This window comes from Podarcis muralis, chromosome 5 (assembly GCF_964188315.1).
Source record: "Podarcis muralis chromosome 5, rPodMur119.hap1.1, whole genome shotgun sequence".
In the NCBI taxonomy this organism is placed as follows: Eukaryota; Metazoa; Chordata; class Lepidosauria; order Squamata; family Lacertidae; genus Podarcis; species Podarcis muralis.
Genome location: NC_135659.1, coordinates 91,691,845 through 91,708,891, shown reverse-complemented (window position 1 = coordinate 91,708,891; position 17,047 = coordinate 91,691,845).

Here is a 17,047-nt window from a genome sequence, read left to right as displayed (position 1 = left end):
TGGAAAATAAATTTCTGCACTTTCTGAAGCAATACAAGAACCAAAGTAGCCTTCCTTTGAAATTCGCCTTTCTCCAAATCTTACTGTATGATGAGGACCCTTGTGTTGAACCCTTTTTCTGCCATTGTGTATAATAGACACTTTGTTTGAACTTCTTCAGTGATCAATTTCTGGTTTTGCCCAGGCAAGTCAGCTATCTGAGTTAAGTAATTTGGACAGCTTCCTGCTTAATCGTCAGCCATTCTTAAAAATGCACATAGCCTAATCTTCAAACATGCCTACAAAGCAACTGATGGTTAAAGGGATCAAAGCAATCTGCTGAGAGTGGAGCCCCAAATATTTCCTTCACAAGCATTGGAGGGAGACTTCTCCCCCCCCCCCCCCCAGCTATGCTCTGCAAGTTTTTGATCTCCAGAGAGACTAATTAGTATTATTATATCTTTGGTTTTAGTGCATACAGGGATTTTGTGGCAGTGGTAAAACCTCTGGCTAAGCAGTGGTGATATCACAAAGCAGCGATGATGTCACAGAAGACGACTGATGTCACCCAGGCTGTGCAACGGCGATGTCACAGACAGAGGGAGCAGCAGTTAGAGCTTTCAGGCAGAAAGCCCTGAAGCCAAGCTGTCCAGGAAGCAAGCAATTCCAGGAAACAGGAAACTCTCATGAAAAGGGTAGGTGGAGTGTGAAAAATGAACCCTCAGGGGAAAGGAGCCTTTAAGGAAGGATGAGCTGAAGAAGCCAGTGATTTTAGGGAAAGAATAAGCACGGCCAAAGAAGCAGGAGATGGGGGGGGCACCACTATGTAAGACTTGGGGACAAACCTGTGATGCAGATTTGTGTAAAAAGGTAAAGGTAAAGGGACCTCTGACCATTAGGTCCAGTCATGACCGACTCTGGGGTTGTGGTCTCATCTCACTTTATTGGCCAAGGGAGCGGGCGTACAGCTTCCAGGTCATGTGGCCAACATGACTAACCCACTTCTGGTGAACCAGAGCAGCGCACGGAAACACCGCTTACCTTCCCGCCGGAGCAGTATCTATTTATCTACTTGCACTCTGATGTGCTTTCAAACTGCTAGGTTGGCAGGAGCAGGGACTGAGCAACAGGACCTCACCCCATCGTGGGGATTCAAACTGCTGACCTTCTGACTGGCAAGTCCTAGGCTCTGTGGTTTAACCCACAGCACCACCCGCGTCCCTCTCACCAATGGTTTTTGTTTTTTTAAGGCAAATTATGATGGGTAGTTGGTATCAGCGCTGAGCATTGCAGCATACAGTTTGTAGGTCGGGCACCTTCCTTGAAGGTGTTTAAGCAGAGGTTGGAGGGCCACCTGTCATGTACGATTTAGCTGAGATTCCTGAATTGCAAGGGGTTGGACTAGACGGTCCCTTCCTACTCTACAAACCTACAATTCTGCGAAAGGATCCATGGTTTATGGGTGTCACCCATACCCACCCCAGTAGTTCAAGACAATGAGTCTACAGTTGACACAGTACTATTAAGTATATTCCCCTCCCCCAAAACCAGGACCTTGCCTCAGTTGGCCTTACAGGTAAAAGTTGTAGTGACTGATGTTGGACTTTTTGGAGTTGGCTGACCTGACTGGAAGAATCCGCGATCAGAAAGAGGAGTATCAAGAAGATTGGAAGAAATTCAAAGAATATTTAGCCAAATATTGTAACATAAGATAATTAGAATTACCGTAACTTGGAAGTATTAAATAGGCCTAGGATTTGAATAAGAATGTATTGTAAAGCATTAGAATATCAAGAAAAGAGAAGAGGATAGTAAATTGAAGAAGTAAATATTATTAGAAATATGATTTTTGGAGAACTGTTACAAGGTGATACAATGAAATTCAGTTGGGGGGATTTGAGGAAGTCAGTTAACAATGAAAGTTAAATTAGGTTTTATAAGTAAGAAGTGTTATTATTATTATATTCCTCTCTTTTTCTATTTAGTATTGTAATGTGTTTTCTTTTGTGTTTTCTATGTTATCTCTGTTATAAATGTGGAAAATTAATTTTAAAATTTGGAAAAAAAAGTCATAGTGACTTGTTAATGGGGCTGTTCCAGGGTAGATGGGCAGTGAAAAGTGCCCTCTAATTTGGATAAGCTTATAGGCGGTGGAAGTTTACAAATGCTTTTTTGCTTCTCTTTCAAATGACAGGTTTCTTCCTTGGCTGCCATCTCAGTCACGAAGACTCCTTTGGATAACTGTGAGGTAATACTTATAGAACAGCCACTGTGAGGTAATGGTTATACCAACGGTCCCTGTGAGGTAGAATCAAATGGCCATTGTGAGGTAATAGTTGTAACCAACAGTCACTGTGAGGTAAAACAGAGCAGGTGTCCTCATAGGTTTTGTAAATTTCTCGAACAATTTGAAGGGTAGCATTTTGTGAGGGACCGTTGTGGTGTGTTGGGCAAACTGGAGAGACCTGAGACCAAATTCCTTCTCATCCATGAAGATTACTGGACGTTTCTGGCCCAGTCCCTGTAACCCCTTTCAACTGCTGGCATCCATCTGTCTCAAAAGACAATGGAGTGTGCCTCCGAGGGTGAAGCCAAACCGCTGTGACCGCAGAGATCAGTAATTCATAACTGCTGCCTCCAGTGTTGTTTTTGCTGTGTTAGATGTAAGTGACCTCCCTGGGATGCAAGCCTGGGCAAGGTGTATGAAGGTCTTGGGTTGCCCAGACAACAAGACACACCCACCCTTGGTCTCACTGATATGGTCCAAAGGAAAACAGAGCAATATGTTGGGTACCGACTTGGCTGCAGGAGTTGCTGGAAGGAGGTGTACAAGACACCACCCAAGACACCATCAGTAACATGAAATCTTTAAATTAGATAGGGAAAAGATGGTTTTTCAGACCAAAGCTCACAATTTGGAAAAAGAACTTTTACAAAACAAAGAGAAACTTTTTGCCCAAAATGTGTAATTTGTTATTAGAGTGGGAAACAAAAGACAAGCTTGTCAAAGTCTCAATGACACACTGGGCAATAGATATCAGTCACAATATAGATTTTAACCTCTAGGAAAAACTCTGGAAAAGTGATCTGAAGTTCACAGCATGTTATTCTTTGATGGAGAACTACTTGAAAATGATTTACAGATGGTGTCTAACTCAGGGTAGGCTTTGCTAAGATGTATACTGAATCAGATAAGTGCTGGAGATGCAAAGGGGTTGAGGGAACATTCTTTCATATGTGGTGTATTGGGAAATGATCCATAATGAATTGGAAAAAATGTTTAAAAGTACTCCCCCCCCCAAAAAAAAAAACCAGAGTCCTTTCTGTTGGGGATAATTCAGACTGAAATTCCCAGGTGTCAAAAAAGGTGCCACTGCTGCGGACCATGTTTCATTAGCCCAAAAATGGAAAACGAGTGAGTCCCCAACCAAAGAAGAATTAACATATAGAATCAGAGAACGAGAAGAACATACAGTCATACCTCATGTTACGTTTGCTTCAGGTTGAGCATTTTCAGGTTGTGCCCCGTGGCAACCCAGAAGTACCAGAAAGGGTTACTTCCGGGTTTCACCGCTCGTGCATGCACAGACATGCAAAATGATATCACGCGCATGCGCAGAAGCAGCAAATCCCGACCCGTGCATGCTCATGTTCTGCTCGTGTTGCGAATGGGCCTCTGGAACAGATCCCGTTCACAACCAGAGGTACCACTGTACGTTTAGAGAAGATTGGAAAACGTTTATTGAATATATGGGAAATAATTGTGTACAGCTGAAAACGCTGGCAGCAGTAAGATAAATTCAACAGTGTAAATAAGTGTTGATGGATGCAATAATGGAATACTGAATGGTATAGTTTTTGTAAAATATGCAGGGATTTATGAAATGTAAAATGAACCATGGAAGAGAAGGGAAGTCAATGATATCTTAAGAATATAAAAATGCGTACTTAAAATTGTAAAACAGAAAATTTAATAAAAATTATATACAAGAAGAAGAAGACACCACTCAACTGTTTCAGGGACACAACTCTGGATTTGTGTCCTTAGACTTTTCTTCTCCCAAAAATGTCCCACAAGGCAGCGGGTATAATAATAGTTGTTGTTGTTATTATTATTATTATTATTATTATTATTATTATTATTATTATTATTTATATCCCGCCCTCCCCAGCCGAAGCCGGGCTCAGGGCAGCTAACAACAATAAAATAATACAACATTCTAAAATCATTTCATTAAAATTAATTCAACTCAAATTGATGGCAACCATTAGGCTGAAGTTCTTTCTGTGAAGATTGCCAAAGGAGGGAGTCAGGCTGTGTATGAAATTTTCCTTGGGGTTTACTCCCAAAGCCTTTCTCACAAACAAGTATAACTGTAAGGCAGCAGAGCTTTAGGATTAAAGGATACTCTGCGTACAGTCAACACGAAGCGTCACATCTCCAACATACCACTGATGAAAATCGGGACAATTGTCTTTTGGTCCTGAGTGCGAAACCAAAAAAAGGAGCTTCTTTTGGTCTGGTGGTCTGGCATGAGCCAGCTGATTTGTGCCAGAGTGCCAGACCCCAAAACAAGACATTCCATGATTCGATCAGAAGCTGGAATGTCTTCTGTAATTCTGGAATGCTCTGCTTAAATTGAGAGGGGTGTGAGGAATGTGTTCTCACCCTGAACTTCACCCTTTGGGGATTACAGTGGTACCTTGAGTTACAGATGCTTCAGTTTACAGACGCTTCAGGTTACAGACGCCGCTAACCCAGAAATAGTACCTCGGGATAAGAACTTTGCTTCAGGATGAGAACAGAAATTGTGCGGCGGCGGCAGTGGGAGGCCCCATTAGCTAAAGTGGTACCTCAGATTAAGAACAGTTTCAGGTTAAGAACGGACCTCTGGAACGAATTAAGTTCTTAACCCAAGGTACCACTGTAGTTGTTTATCTCCTTGACATCTGATGGGAGGGCATTTCACAGGCAGAACACCTCTTCTGAGAAGGCCCTCTGCCTAGTTCCCTATAACTTCACTTCTCGCAGTGAGGGAACCACCAGAAAGCCCTCAGAGCTGGACCTCAGCTGAATGATGCGGTCAGAGAAACTCCTTCAGGTATACTGGGCCAAGGCCATTCAGGGCTTTAAAGGTCAGCACCTTGAATTGTGCTCGGAAACGTACTTTGTGTGCTGAGGGGAGCACCCCTACGCAAGGCTTGGTGCCAACAAGGTTAGTCAAGATTGCGCACTACCCCATGCCGGCAGGGACCCAACGGATGAGAATCATCGCAAGAGCAATGTCACACTTTGGTTCTGCTTAAAGGCTTCCCACAGACATCTGGTTGGCCACCATGAGAGCAGGATGCTCAAATCAATGGTCCTTTGGCATGACCCAGCAGGGCTTTTCTTGTTTGAAATGTCTGAATGAAGTGCTTTTGTCATGATAAAAGTGGGATGCATAGGTACAGAGGGGGCCTCAAATGAGAGAAACAGCTGCCCATTGTCAATGAGTCTCCTTCTTTCTTTCTGTGTGCAATGTTTTACATTTCCTTTTTTAAAAAAGGAGCAAAAACTGTCTGCTCACAAATGCCTGTGTTTAGAGCAGCTTTCGATGAAACAGGCCCAGCAGCTATGAATTCCAGAGGTGCTTCCTGCCACAGAGGAATGCCCAGCCTTTTTCATCTCTGCTTCTCCCCTCTTCGTCACCTTGCCATCCTTAACAGAACTAGGATGGTTGCCAGACTCAGCCTAGGCAAGGGTAAAAAATGACACAAAACACAGCATTCCGGGATTCCTCTTATCTGGGATATTTCAGAGGGTAAAACCTGAAGGAGGGAGGAGGAGGAGGAAGAAAATACTGTAGTAGGCGGCAGGCACAGGGGAGTGATTTCAGAGCAGAAATATGTGCCCGGAACACTCCCTCTCTGCCTCCAAGGCAAGGAATTTGCCATCCCTAAAGAGGCAGCCGTTTATCAGTCCATCCTCCTGTCACCTGAGGGGTCCAGAAGAACTCCTTTCGCTGACATCAAGTCTCTATCTTGGGAGGGGCAGCCCACAATTTATGCACGCCTTATAACCTGCACAGTGCTGCATTGTTTGAAGACCCGATGGTTTCCCTCGACATAAATTATATGGGAAAGCGAAGTCCCTTTATGGGCTTTTAACGCGGCAGTTTATGCCGGCAAGGCAGAGTCAGGGAAGGAGATAAATGGCAGTGCAAAGAAGCAGGTTATGTTAGCAGACCTGGCGGCAAGCTATTTTCTTCCCCTTGGTTGCCTTTAATGTTCGGATAGGAACTGTGAAAGAAAGGAACTGTTTGTCTGTGGTTTGAGGAGGGACTAAATAAACACAACACTTAAATTCCAAGTGGTGATGTATACAGGAGGGCCTTGTAACAAGTCAGATCATGGGTCCCATTTAACCTAGCCTCGTCTATTCTGACTGGCAGCACTTCCCCATTGTCCTAGGAACATAGGAAGTTGCCTTGTGCTGAGTCAGATCATTGGCGCATCTAGCCCAGTACTGTCGACACAGACAGGCAGTGTTTCTCCAGGGTCTTAGGCAGCTTCTCACCCAGCCCAGTGATTACATTCAAAACATGTGCTTTACCTTGAGCTATGGCCCTTCCTGCAGACTAGATGTCACAATTCAGGACAAATGTATTTTGTTTAGTTTTTGTCAATCTACCCTGCTCACTTTGGCCACCTCATGACAATACTTTGGCCACCTCATGAGAAGAGAAGACTCCCTGGAAAAGACCCTGATGTTGGGAAAATGGAGGGCACAAGGAGAAGGGGACGACAGAGGATGAGATGGTTGGATAGTGTTCTCAAAGCTACCAGCATGAGTTTGACCAAACTGCGGGAGGCAGTGGAAGACAGGAGTGTCTGGCGTGCTCTGGTCCATGGGGTCACGAAGAGTCAGACACGACTAAATGACTAAACAACTAAACAACAACAACCCTGCTCACATATAAACCCTGGGGTTGTGGGTCAGGGTTTACCTGCAAACAGCAAACAACGCTTGCTTGCTTTGTGAAAAGATTGCATGGTTACTGCTGTGGCTTAGTGGTGGAGCATTTGTCTTGTATGCAGAAGGTCCCATGTTCAGTTCCCAGCATCTCCAGTGAGGGATTTGCTGCCCTGGTGGATTCTGACGCCTGAAGCAGGTGCCTTACCTTGCCTCATGCATGGGCCGGCCCTGCTGATACTGATTCATCTAAGGAGTACTTACTCCTAGCTGGCATATAGCCTATAAGTAAAATATAGACACAACACATAGGCTAATAACTGTTGGAGCACAACCAATGAATGATAACAAAATTGAGCTACCCACATACACATTGCATAATAAAACTGAATATACAAAACAAAGTGTATAAAGAAAGATATGTACCCAATATTTTTCACAAGAATATGTACGGTAAGTAAGATTCATGCTACGGATCTGTACGCATTATTGTTATATATTTGTCCTGTGTAACTGCTCCTTATGGATCTACTTTGTATTCCTATGCTGTACTTGCTATACTGTCTCTTTAAGCATATCATCATTAGAAACACCTGTGCCGTACTTGATATATCCTATGCAATTGAGTTGCAAGTATCAGCAGCTACACTACTAGTGAGCACTGATCTGTTATCATTCATTGGTTGTATGCTTTGTATTTTATTTTCAGCTGATGAAGACTATCACAAAACAGTAGTATCATTCCGGAAACACTGTCCTTGAGACTTTTGAGATGTCTTCTGTTAATAACCATTGTGAGGCTGACCTTTGACGCCTATCTTGAACACATGACGAGGTTCTGCACCACTAGTCCGTTACATTGTATATATGAACTCTAATAGATTTATTTCTACTTTTTGAATGATATCATTATTCTATTATATATGCTCCAACAGTTATTAGCCTACGCGTTGTGTCTATATTTCTGTGATTGGTTCTCATTGCAACACAGGGGTTTGTTTTTGGCATATAAGAAAAATACAGGCATGCATTCTTCACATTTATCTGTAGTGTGTATTTCATCTCATGAGCTATTAAAATATTGTATTTACCATGTTCCTTTGTGGGATGCGGATGGCGCTGTGGGTTAAACCACAGAGCCTAGGACTTGCCAATCAAAAGGTCGGTGGTTCGAATCCCCGCGATGAGTTGAGCTCCCGTTGCTTGGTCCCTGCTCCTGCCAACCTAGCAGTTCGAAAGCACATCAAAGTGCAAGTAGATAAATAGGTACCACTCTGGCGGGAAGGTAAACGGCGTTTCCGTGAGCTGCTCTGGTTCGCCAGAAGCGGCTTAGTCATGCTGGCCACATGACCCGGAAGCTGTACGCCGGCTCCCTCGGCCAATAAAGCGAGATGAGCGCCACAACCCCAGAGTCGGTCACAACTGGACCTAATGGTCAGGGGCGCCTTTACCTTTACGATGTTCCTTTAACTTGTAATTGAGTGTTTTGCCATAACTCTGCTTCTTTGAAGAAGAGCTTTGCTGAATCAGGCCAGTTGCCCATCTAGTTCAGCATCCTGTTCTCACAGTGGACAACCAAAAACCTGTCACAAACCCATAAGCAGGACCCATGCACAAAAGCACCCTCCCCTCCAGCTATTTCCAGCAGCTGGAGCTGTTAGAAAGCAGGATTGATGCAATGCTCCTCAGGAATGCAGAAAAGCCACCCAGTTTGGACCCGGATTTTTCCATTCTCTCTGGCTTTTGCTAATCTTTATGGGGTTTACATTCCATCCATCATATTTATAACCAGGCATAGGGACAGGGGATTTAGAGTTGGGGTCCTGGACATCATTCATGCAAAGGCTCTGCTTATCTCAACTGATGGAACTGCTCATCTGCCGGATCCAAATAACTTTCTTATCTCTGCTCTTCCGCATGCGTTCAAGGTGCAAATCCTGATTTTAGGCCTTTTGCGGTGGGGCAGGGAATCTGTGGAACAGCTGACTTGAAATTTTGCACATTGTCACACTTGGTCACCCTATATACAAAACCACCAAAACAGGAAGGATAGATCAAACATTTATGACAGGACTAATCAGAGAAGGCTAAAAGATACGCTATATTCCTTTCAGCCTGAACAGAAGGGTTTGCTTTGGGTTTTTTGTTAGTTATTCCCATTTCTCCAACTTTCAGAGTGCCCTTCTTCACATCACCGTGATCCCAGTGCATTGTCCAACAATGCACAAAATACAATAGTACATAAAATGCAACATTTATTAAAAACAATCCAATTAATAAAAATAAGCAATAGCAGAGCAGCAGCTTGAGAATAATTTTTAAAAAGGTTGCTAATTTACTCCAAATATCTGGGAGAATGGGATTGTTTCTACTTGCTGGCAGAAACCCTACAGAGATGACCTATTTGTCATGATTTCATCACACAAAGCAGATGCAGAGGTTAGACTATGTTCAGCCTTAACTGAGCATTTGTTTTGCATTTATCCTACATTCATCCTGACGTGCTTGCAGGGTGTTTATATATCTTCCTATTAGTCATTTGTTCACCCACACTTTTCGATGCATTCCCCTGTCACTTTCCAAAAGGCAAAGTCTGTCCTTGTTGCTCTTGAAGATGGATTTGCACTAGGGCAGGGTGGGGGGGCAGGGACTTTGGCCTGGCACACAGGTGCCATTTTGGCCTGCCAGGCTGTATTCCCTAAACCACCCGCACCTGGTGTCATATGTAGGAATTTGGGGGTCCCTGCAGCGATAGCATAGTTGACGGAGGATGAGTTGAAGTCTGCCTGGCTGACTGCGCATCCAAGTCCCCTATGGGCAAATGAACTGCACAATAGATACCTCCTGAAAGCAGCCTGGCAAGAGTTAGCAAACCTCCTTGAACTGCAATTCGCAAGAGCCTGACAGCTGACTGGCTCCAGGTACTAAACCGTTTATGGGCAACCTTTTGTCCCTTACTCTTTCTTCTTATGGATCTTGGTTCCATCTGCACAATACATTTAAAGCAGCATCATGCCACTTTATTTGTTTTTTTTAAATCATTTTTATTTGATTTTACAAATATAAATTTATAACACTCCAAATGCCAAATCCATATACTGTATAGAGATTACTCTGAATCTCGCAACTCCTCCCCACCCTCTCCGTGGTCCTATTGTCAACATTTACAACTGCATATTATTCCATAATCTATATTTTGTATCTATGCATATTATCCATAGTATTTGTTACATTACAAGTGAGATTAAAATCCTGCTAATATTTTCATCTGCTTGCAGTGGTCTTTTAAACAAATTATAAATTTTCCCCATTCTTTTTAAAAGTTTTTGTCCTCTTGGTTTCTGAGTTTTCCAGTGAGCTTTGCCATTTCAGCATAGTCCATCAGCTTAGCTTGCCATTCCTCTCTGGTAGGGACTCTTTCTTCTTTCCATCTCTGGGCTAGTAAACTCCAAGCGGCTGTTGTCACATACATAAAAAGTCTTTTCTGCGCCTTTGGAATATCTGTACCTATAATTCCTAATAGAAAAGCTTGTTGTTTTAACAAAAGTTATTTTAAACTTCTTTTTCATTTTATTATATATCATCTCCCAGAAAGCTTTCATTACCTTGCATGACTACCACATATGATAAAAGGTACCTTCTTTTTCTTTACATTTCCAGCAGGTGTTTGTACTTGTTCTATACATTTTTGCTAACTTACTAGGAGTCAATTACCACCTGTACATCATTTTCATATAATTCTCTTTCAGCGCAGAACATGCCATGAATTTCAGACTTGTTTTCCATAACCTTTCCCAATCCTCCATCTGCATATTACGTCCCAAATCCTTTGCCCAGTGTACCATTACAGATTTAACCTGTTCATCTTTTGTATGCCATTCCAAGAGGAAACTGTACAAGCATCACACCACTTTAAACAGTCATGGCTTTCCCCCAAAGGATCTTGGGAAGGGTCATTTGTTAAGGGTGGTGAGAGTTTTTAGGAGACCCCGACAATATCTGGAGTGGTTTAACAGTCAGTCCCTCTTCCTAGGGAACTTTAGGGTTAATATAGACGTGAGTCTATTCTATTCTTGGGAGAAAAGCAATGACAAACCTAGACAGCATCTTAAAAAGCAGAGACACCACCTTGCCGACAAAGTTCCATATAGTTAAAGCTATGGTTTTCCCAGTAGTGATGTATGGAAGTGAGAGCTAGACCATAAAGAAGGCTGATGGCTGAAAAATTGATCCTTTTGAATTATGGTGCTGAAAGAGACTCTTGAGAGTCCCATGGACTGCAAGAAGATCCAACCTATCCATTCTGAATGAAATCAGCCCTGAGTGCTCACTGGAAGGACAGATCCTGAAGCTGAGGCTCCAATACTTTGGCCACCTCATGAGAAGAGAAGACTCCCTGGAAAAGACCCTGATGTTGGGAAAGATTGAGGGCACAAGGAGAAGGGGACAACAGAGGACAAGATGGTTGGACAGAGTTCTTGAAGCTACCAGCATGAGTTTGACCAAACTGCGGGAGGCAGTGGAAGACAGGAGTGCCTGGCGTGCTCTAGTCCATGGGGTCACGAAGAGTCAGACACGACTAAACGACTAAACAACAACAACAAGCCTTATCAAGAAAGAAATGTCACATTGACTCAGGAAAGCAGTGTTGCGAGCACGTTTGTTTCAGAAGGCAAAGGCTGTTTCCACTGAGGAGCAGAATTCATTGCTTCTTCCACATACCACCAATGCTGCACAAACCGTAATTTTGTTATCAGCAGACCACCCAAGACCCTTCTGTTCCCATTTGAGCATTCCCTAATAATGTAAACTGTACATCCTAAATCCTATTAAAGACATTGATTTAAAAGGCATAGGGAAATTTCAAAAATGTGTGTTAGGTCCTGTCCTATCTCCTCTTGCGTGTTTTATTTATTGGGTGCTGGGAACAGTTTTAACAAATTCCTTAGTGTGATGAAACACACAATAGGATACTGTCGCCTTTAAGAACATCCCTGAAAAAGCTTAAGCTAACTTACAAGTACGGAATATATTTAGGGATGTCAGTACATTCCGTTAAGGCACACGGTCAGGCAAAATGGATGAGACAGTAAATGAAGATTGATATACACAAAGTTTCTAGAGAAAGTGAGCCCGCGATGGCTTCTGTGAAAACTGCTGTTGGGAGAGATTGTCCATCGACTCTGTGGGTGGCTGCCCTCCACAGTGAGCCCCAAGGGCTGCAATTTCAAGAATTTCTCTGGATAGCAAAGGCTTTCCATATTCCAGCTCTGTTCTGGACTGGCATCGTCCACAAAAGTTGGAAGCAAATTTCTATTCTGAAATGTAACTTAGAGAAAAAAATATTGAGAACCACTGCACTAATGGGTCCCAACCGACTATTTGAAGACCAGTGTCTAGTCCAACCCCCTACAATGCAGGAATCAAAGCTTTAAAAATCCCAGACAGATGGACATCCAACCTCTGTTTAAAAACCTCAAATGAAGGAGAGTGGTCCTAGACATTGTCCATTCAGCTCTTGAATGGCTCTTACCATCAGAAAATTCTTCCTGATGTTTAGTCACAATCTCCTTTCTTATAATTTGAATCCACTGGTTTGGGCCTTATCTTCTGGAGCAGCAGAAAACAAGCTCGCTCCATCTTCCATACGGCAGTCCTTCAGGTATCTGTCATTCCACCTCACAGTTTGCTGTTCTCGGTAGCTTTGAGAACACTGTCCAACCATCTCATCCTCTGTCGTCCCCTTCTCCTTGTGCCCTCAGTCTGATGTTGGGAAAGATTGAGGGCACAAGGAGAAGGGGACGACAGAGGACGAGATGGTGGGACAGTGTTCTCAAAGCTACCAGAATGAGTTTGACCAAACTGCAGGAGGCAGTGGAAGACAGGAGTGCCTGGTGTGCTCTGGTCCATGGGGTCACGAAGAGTCGGACATGACTAAACGACTAAACAACAACAACAAGCTAAACATACCCAACTCCCTCAGTGGTTCCAATTAATGCTTTTCCAAACCCTTGATCTTCTTGGTCACTCTCCTCTGCAGACGTTCTAGCTTGTCAATATGCTTCTTAAACTGTGGTGCCCAGAACTGGACACAGCATTCCAGGTGGAGTCTGACCAAGGCACAATAGAACAGTACTACTATTACTTCCCTTGATCTGGATATTATACTTATGTTGATGCAGCCTAGGATTGCATTAGCATTTTTTGCTGCTGCATCACACTACTGACTCATGTGAAACGTGTGGTTTACAATGACCCTAAGATCCTTTTTACTGTCAAGCCAGGTGTCCTCCATCCTAAACCAGGTGCCTCCCATCCATTCTCATTTAATGTATGAGAATGGTGTACTGCAGAAATACACGTGTTTACATAATAAGTAATTTATATAACATGTTCAGATTTTCTTGTATGCATTGCAAGGGCAGACAGAGAGAAGTAGGTTCTCTTGCCTTTATAGCAGACACTCAACCATTATACTGACGGTTACCATTGACTCTTGAAGCAAAGTATATTAATGAACAAATTTTCTCTCTTTCGTTTTAGTTAAACCCTTTAATATGGATCACTAACTAAAAGGGGGATGTTCGAAATGTACAATTATTTTTATTACTTCCATTAGCTTAATGATTTTAAAAATTGTTATTTCTATACAAGCAAAGATTATACAGTGGTACCTTGGGTTAAGTATTTAATTCGTTCTGGAGGTCCGTTCTTAACCTGAAACTGTTCTTAACCTGAAGCACCACTTTAGCTAATGGGGCCTCCTGCTGCCGCTGCACCGCCAGAGCACAATTTCTGTTCTTATCCTGAAGCAAAGTTCTTAACCTGAAGCACTATTTCTGGGTTTACAGAGTCTGTAAACCTGAAGCGTATGTAACCTGAAGGGTATGTAACCCGAGGTACCACTGTATATCTATAACTTTTATTACATAATAAAAAATACCATATATTGTAGGTCCTGTAATCCAGAGAAAATATTATTAAAACTACCCCCAAATTATCTTCACCTGAGAAGGGGCATGACAGTAAGATACTAAACTCTCAAAAGGCCATTCACTGTCTTGCAGCCTAAACTACCTCACAAGGTTGTTGTGAAAATGAAAGGGAGAGGCAAGGAATCATGTACACCACCTTCAGTTCCTTTCAGGAAAGGTGGGATTTGATTGTAGCAGTAAGTAATATATTAGAACTAGCAGTGTAGTAGTGGAAGCAATTGTAGCAGCAGTAGTTGTTGTTGTTTAGTCGTTTAGTCGTGTCCGACTCTTTGTGACCCCATGGACCAGAGCACGCCAGGCACTCCTGTCTTCCACTGCCTCCCGCAGTTTGGTCAAACTCATGCTGGTAGCTTTGAGAACACTGTCCAACCATCTCATCCTCTGTCGTCCCCTTCTCCTTGTGCCCTCCATCTTTCCCAACATCAGGGTCTTTTCCAGGGAGTCTTCTCTTCTCATGAGGTGGCCAAAGTATTGGAGCCTCAGCTTCAGGATCTGTCCTTCCAGTGAGCACTCAGGGCTGATTTCCTTAAGAATGGATACGTTTGATCTTCTTGCAGTCCATGGGACTCTCAAGAGTCTCCTCCAACACCATAATTCAAAAGCATCAATTCTTTGGTGATCAGCCTACTTTATGGTCCAGCTCTCACCTCCATACATCACTACTGGGAAAACCATAGCTTTTACTATACGGTGATGTCTCTACTTTTTAAGATGCTGTCTAGGTTTGTCACTGCTAATAAGATTGTAAATTTGGTTTCTTAAATAAAATTTAAAAAATCAAAGCTACCTAAATTAAACTTTCATAAGAAATCCTTTATTATTATCCACTGTGTAAGCAGAAGGAAGACCTCCTCGGATTCCCTTCCCGTGGGGAGACATTTATAGATAGCCTTGCAAATGAAGCATCGCATTCCGCTGCTGAAGGAATGAGAGGGAAATGAATGGTTGGAGGCGATGATTGCCCACATCTTGTCAGGAAGCTCATCAGGCATTCCTCAGATGGGAAGCGTAACTGGAGAGGGAGGAGAAGGATGTCTCCAAAATACCCTTCCCCTTAGATTGACTTTCGGATAAGGAGAGTGGGCCAACATGACACGTCTCTTTGATTTAAGAGTCTGCCTCTCAGGCATCTCTGCTATGGGATAGCCGTACACTATTTTATTCCTGCCGGGGTCGTGTTGGGTAATGAGGGTAGACCCTCTGGCTGCAAGTACAGAACTGTAAAGCAGCGAAGTGGATGGGCAAGGCTTTTAATAGGATGTGGGTGGGGAGAAACTGTTAGATTTCATCATAGCAAGAAAAATATTTCTGTAGTATGCTGTGGGGGCAACCAGGATGGATGTGAAGGAATCTGGGGGGGGGGGGCACAAGCAAAGACACACACACACCCGGGGATGGTCTAGCTGGGCCTTCACCCACCCCTGAGAGATCTACCATCAACCACCCTGTGGGAAGGATTCCAGGGCAAAGAAGTACAGGAGAAGACCAACATGGTTTCTGCTCCATATGATTCTCCCCCCCCCCCCCACACACACACTACATGCCCCAAAGGGGCAATCTTCTATCATTAGCTTAAAGCTGGAATGAAGCTTGCTATACAAAGATAAGAGCCATATTGGTGCCTCTCCTCTGCCTTTGACCCTCACACACCACTGCAAGCAGCTCCTGGGGCGGAAGGGCAGGAACCCTAAAAGGGAATGCAACCGTTGTGCTGGGAAAAGTCCCCTGCAAGAGTTTTATGGTGTGCCCCTCCCTGGTATCAGTGCAGATTGTGGAGGCTGGTCCTTAAATGTTTTTAATGATAAAACAAGCAGACAAATAAATCACTGTTTTATAAACAAAAATCTGCCCTTTTCCCTTATGGGGTATCCAAGAGCCCATATAGAGTCCTTACATAGGTTCCCTATTAGTAGGAGAAAATAATAGAGGTCAACAAGAGCATATTGAGAAGCAAAGCAGCTAGTAAGCCTGATCTTTATTGAACTGTTGCAACAGGCTGCTCTCCTCACACGCAGGAAAGGAGGAGGACCCAGAACCAAGGTGTGCCCGCCCTTATATAGACATTTTAAATTCCCCGTCTTGGAGCTCAAGACCACCTCTCCATACATCATACATACATCACAGAAGGGGTGTAACCCAAGACCACCACCCCAGATACATCATACCTATATCACAGAAAAGGCGGTCTACAGCAGAAATCTGAGTGCGTTGTCTGACAGGTTTACCTGTTAATGCTCACTTGATTGGATACCCTGGGGAGCCTGGCCAGTCTTTTGTAATGATAAATACTTAGTTCCTGAGCCAGGTCACAGGCTCACCCTATTCAAGCACAGACAGACATACTCTTAAGACAGGATTTGTAAAGGAAAAGACAATGGGGAGGCTTTTCCATTTTCCTTTGACCATGCAGAGAAAACATTTGGTCACTTGGGAATCAAAAATGGTTTCAGGTTGGTCTTCCTGTGCTGATCTGTTTACGTGCTTGGTTGGTACATTTATGAACATTTAATATATATCTAAGACCTTAAAATTCTGATCACAACTGCTAAGATGCACCAACAATTGTGAGGCCAGGGGAGGTTATAGTGATGCACCCCCAGCAGTTGCCGGTGGCTACGGACCACTTATGACATCATAAAAGTACATGGCATCTGAGTGGATACAAAGATGGGCTTTTTCCTCTTCCCCAGCAGAACACAGCAGGCAGCAGCTGAGACAGTCAGCATTGCTCAGTCTTCTTCCACCTGGAGAAGGTGAATTGGCGGATGGATGGAGGTGATCATCTGGCTGTGGGAGTAATAACAAGGCAAGTTCACGTGCTGAGTGGCGGATCTTGGCTTGAAGGCAGCTGATATCCATGATAGATAGCAAGCCAGCTGATGTCTAGTGATGGACATAGTGGAAGCTGGTGGCCGATGGTGGAGTTTGGAAGCCAGTAGATGTTGTAAGGCGGTAGCAGGCTGATGTTTGTGGATGTGAGCTGGTTGACATTCACCTTAAGAAGCTGGTCAACAGGACGCTGGCAGATATTTTTGGGTAGCAACATTGCATCACTACTGAGGTATGTCATGTAGTGTCATGACCTAGGGAGTGTTAGTTTTTGCATTTTGGTGAAAGG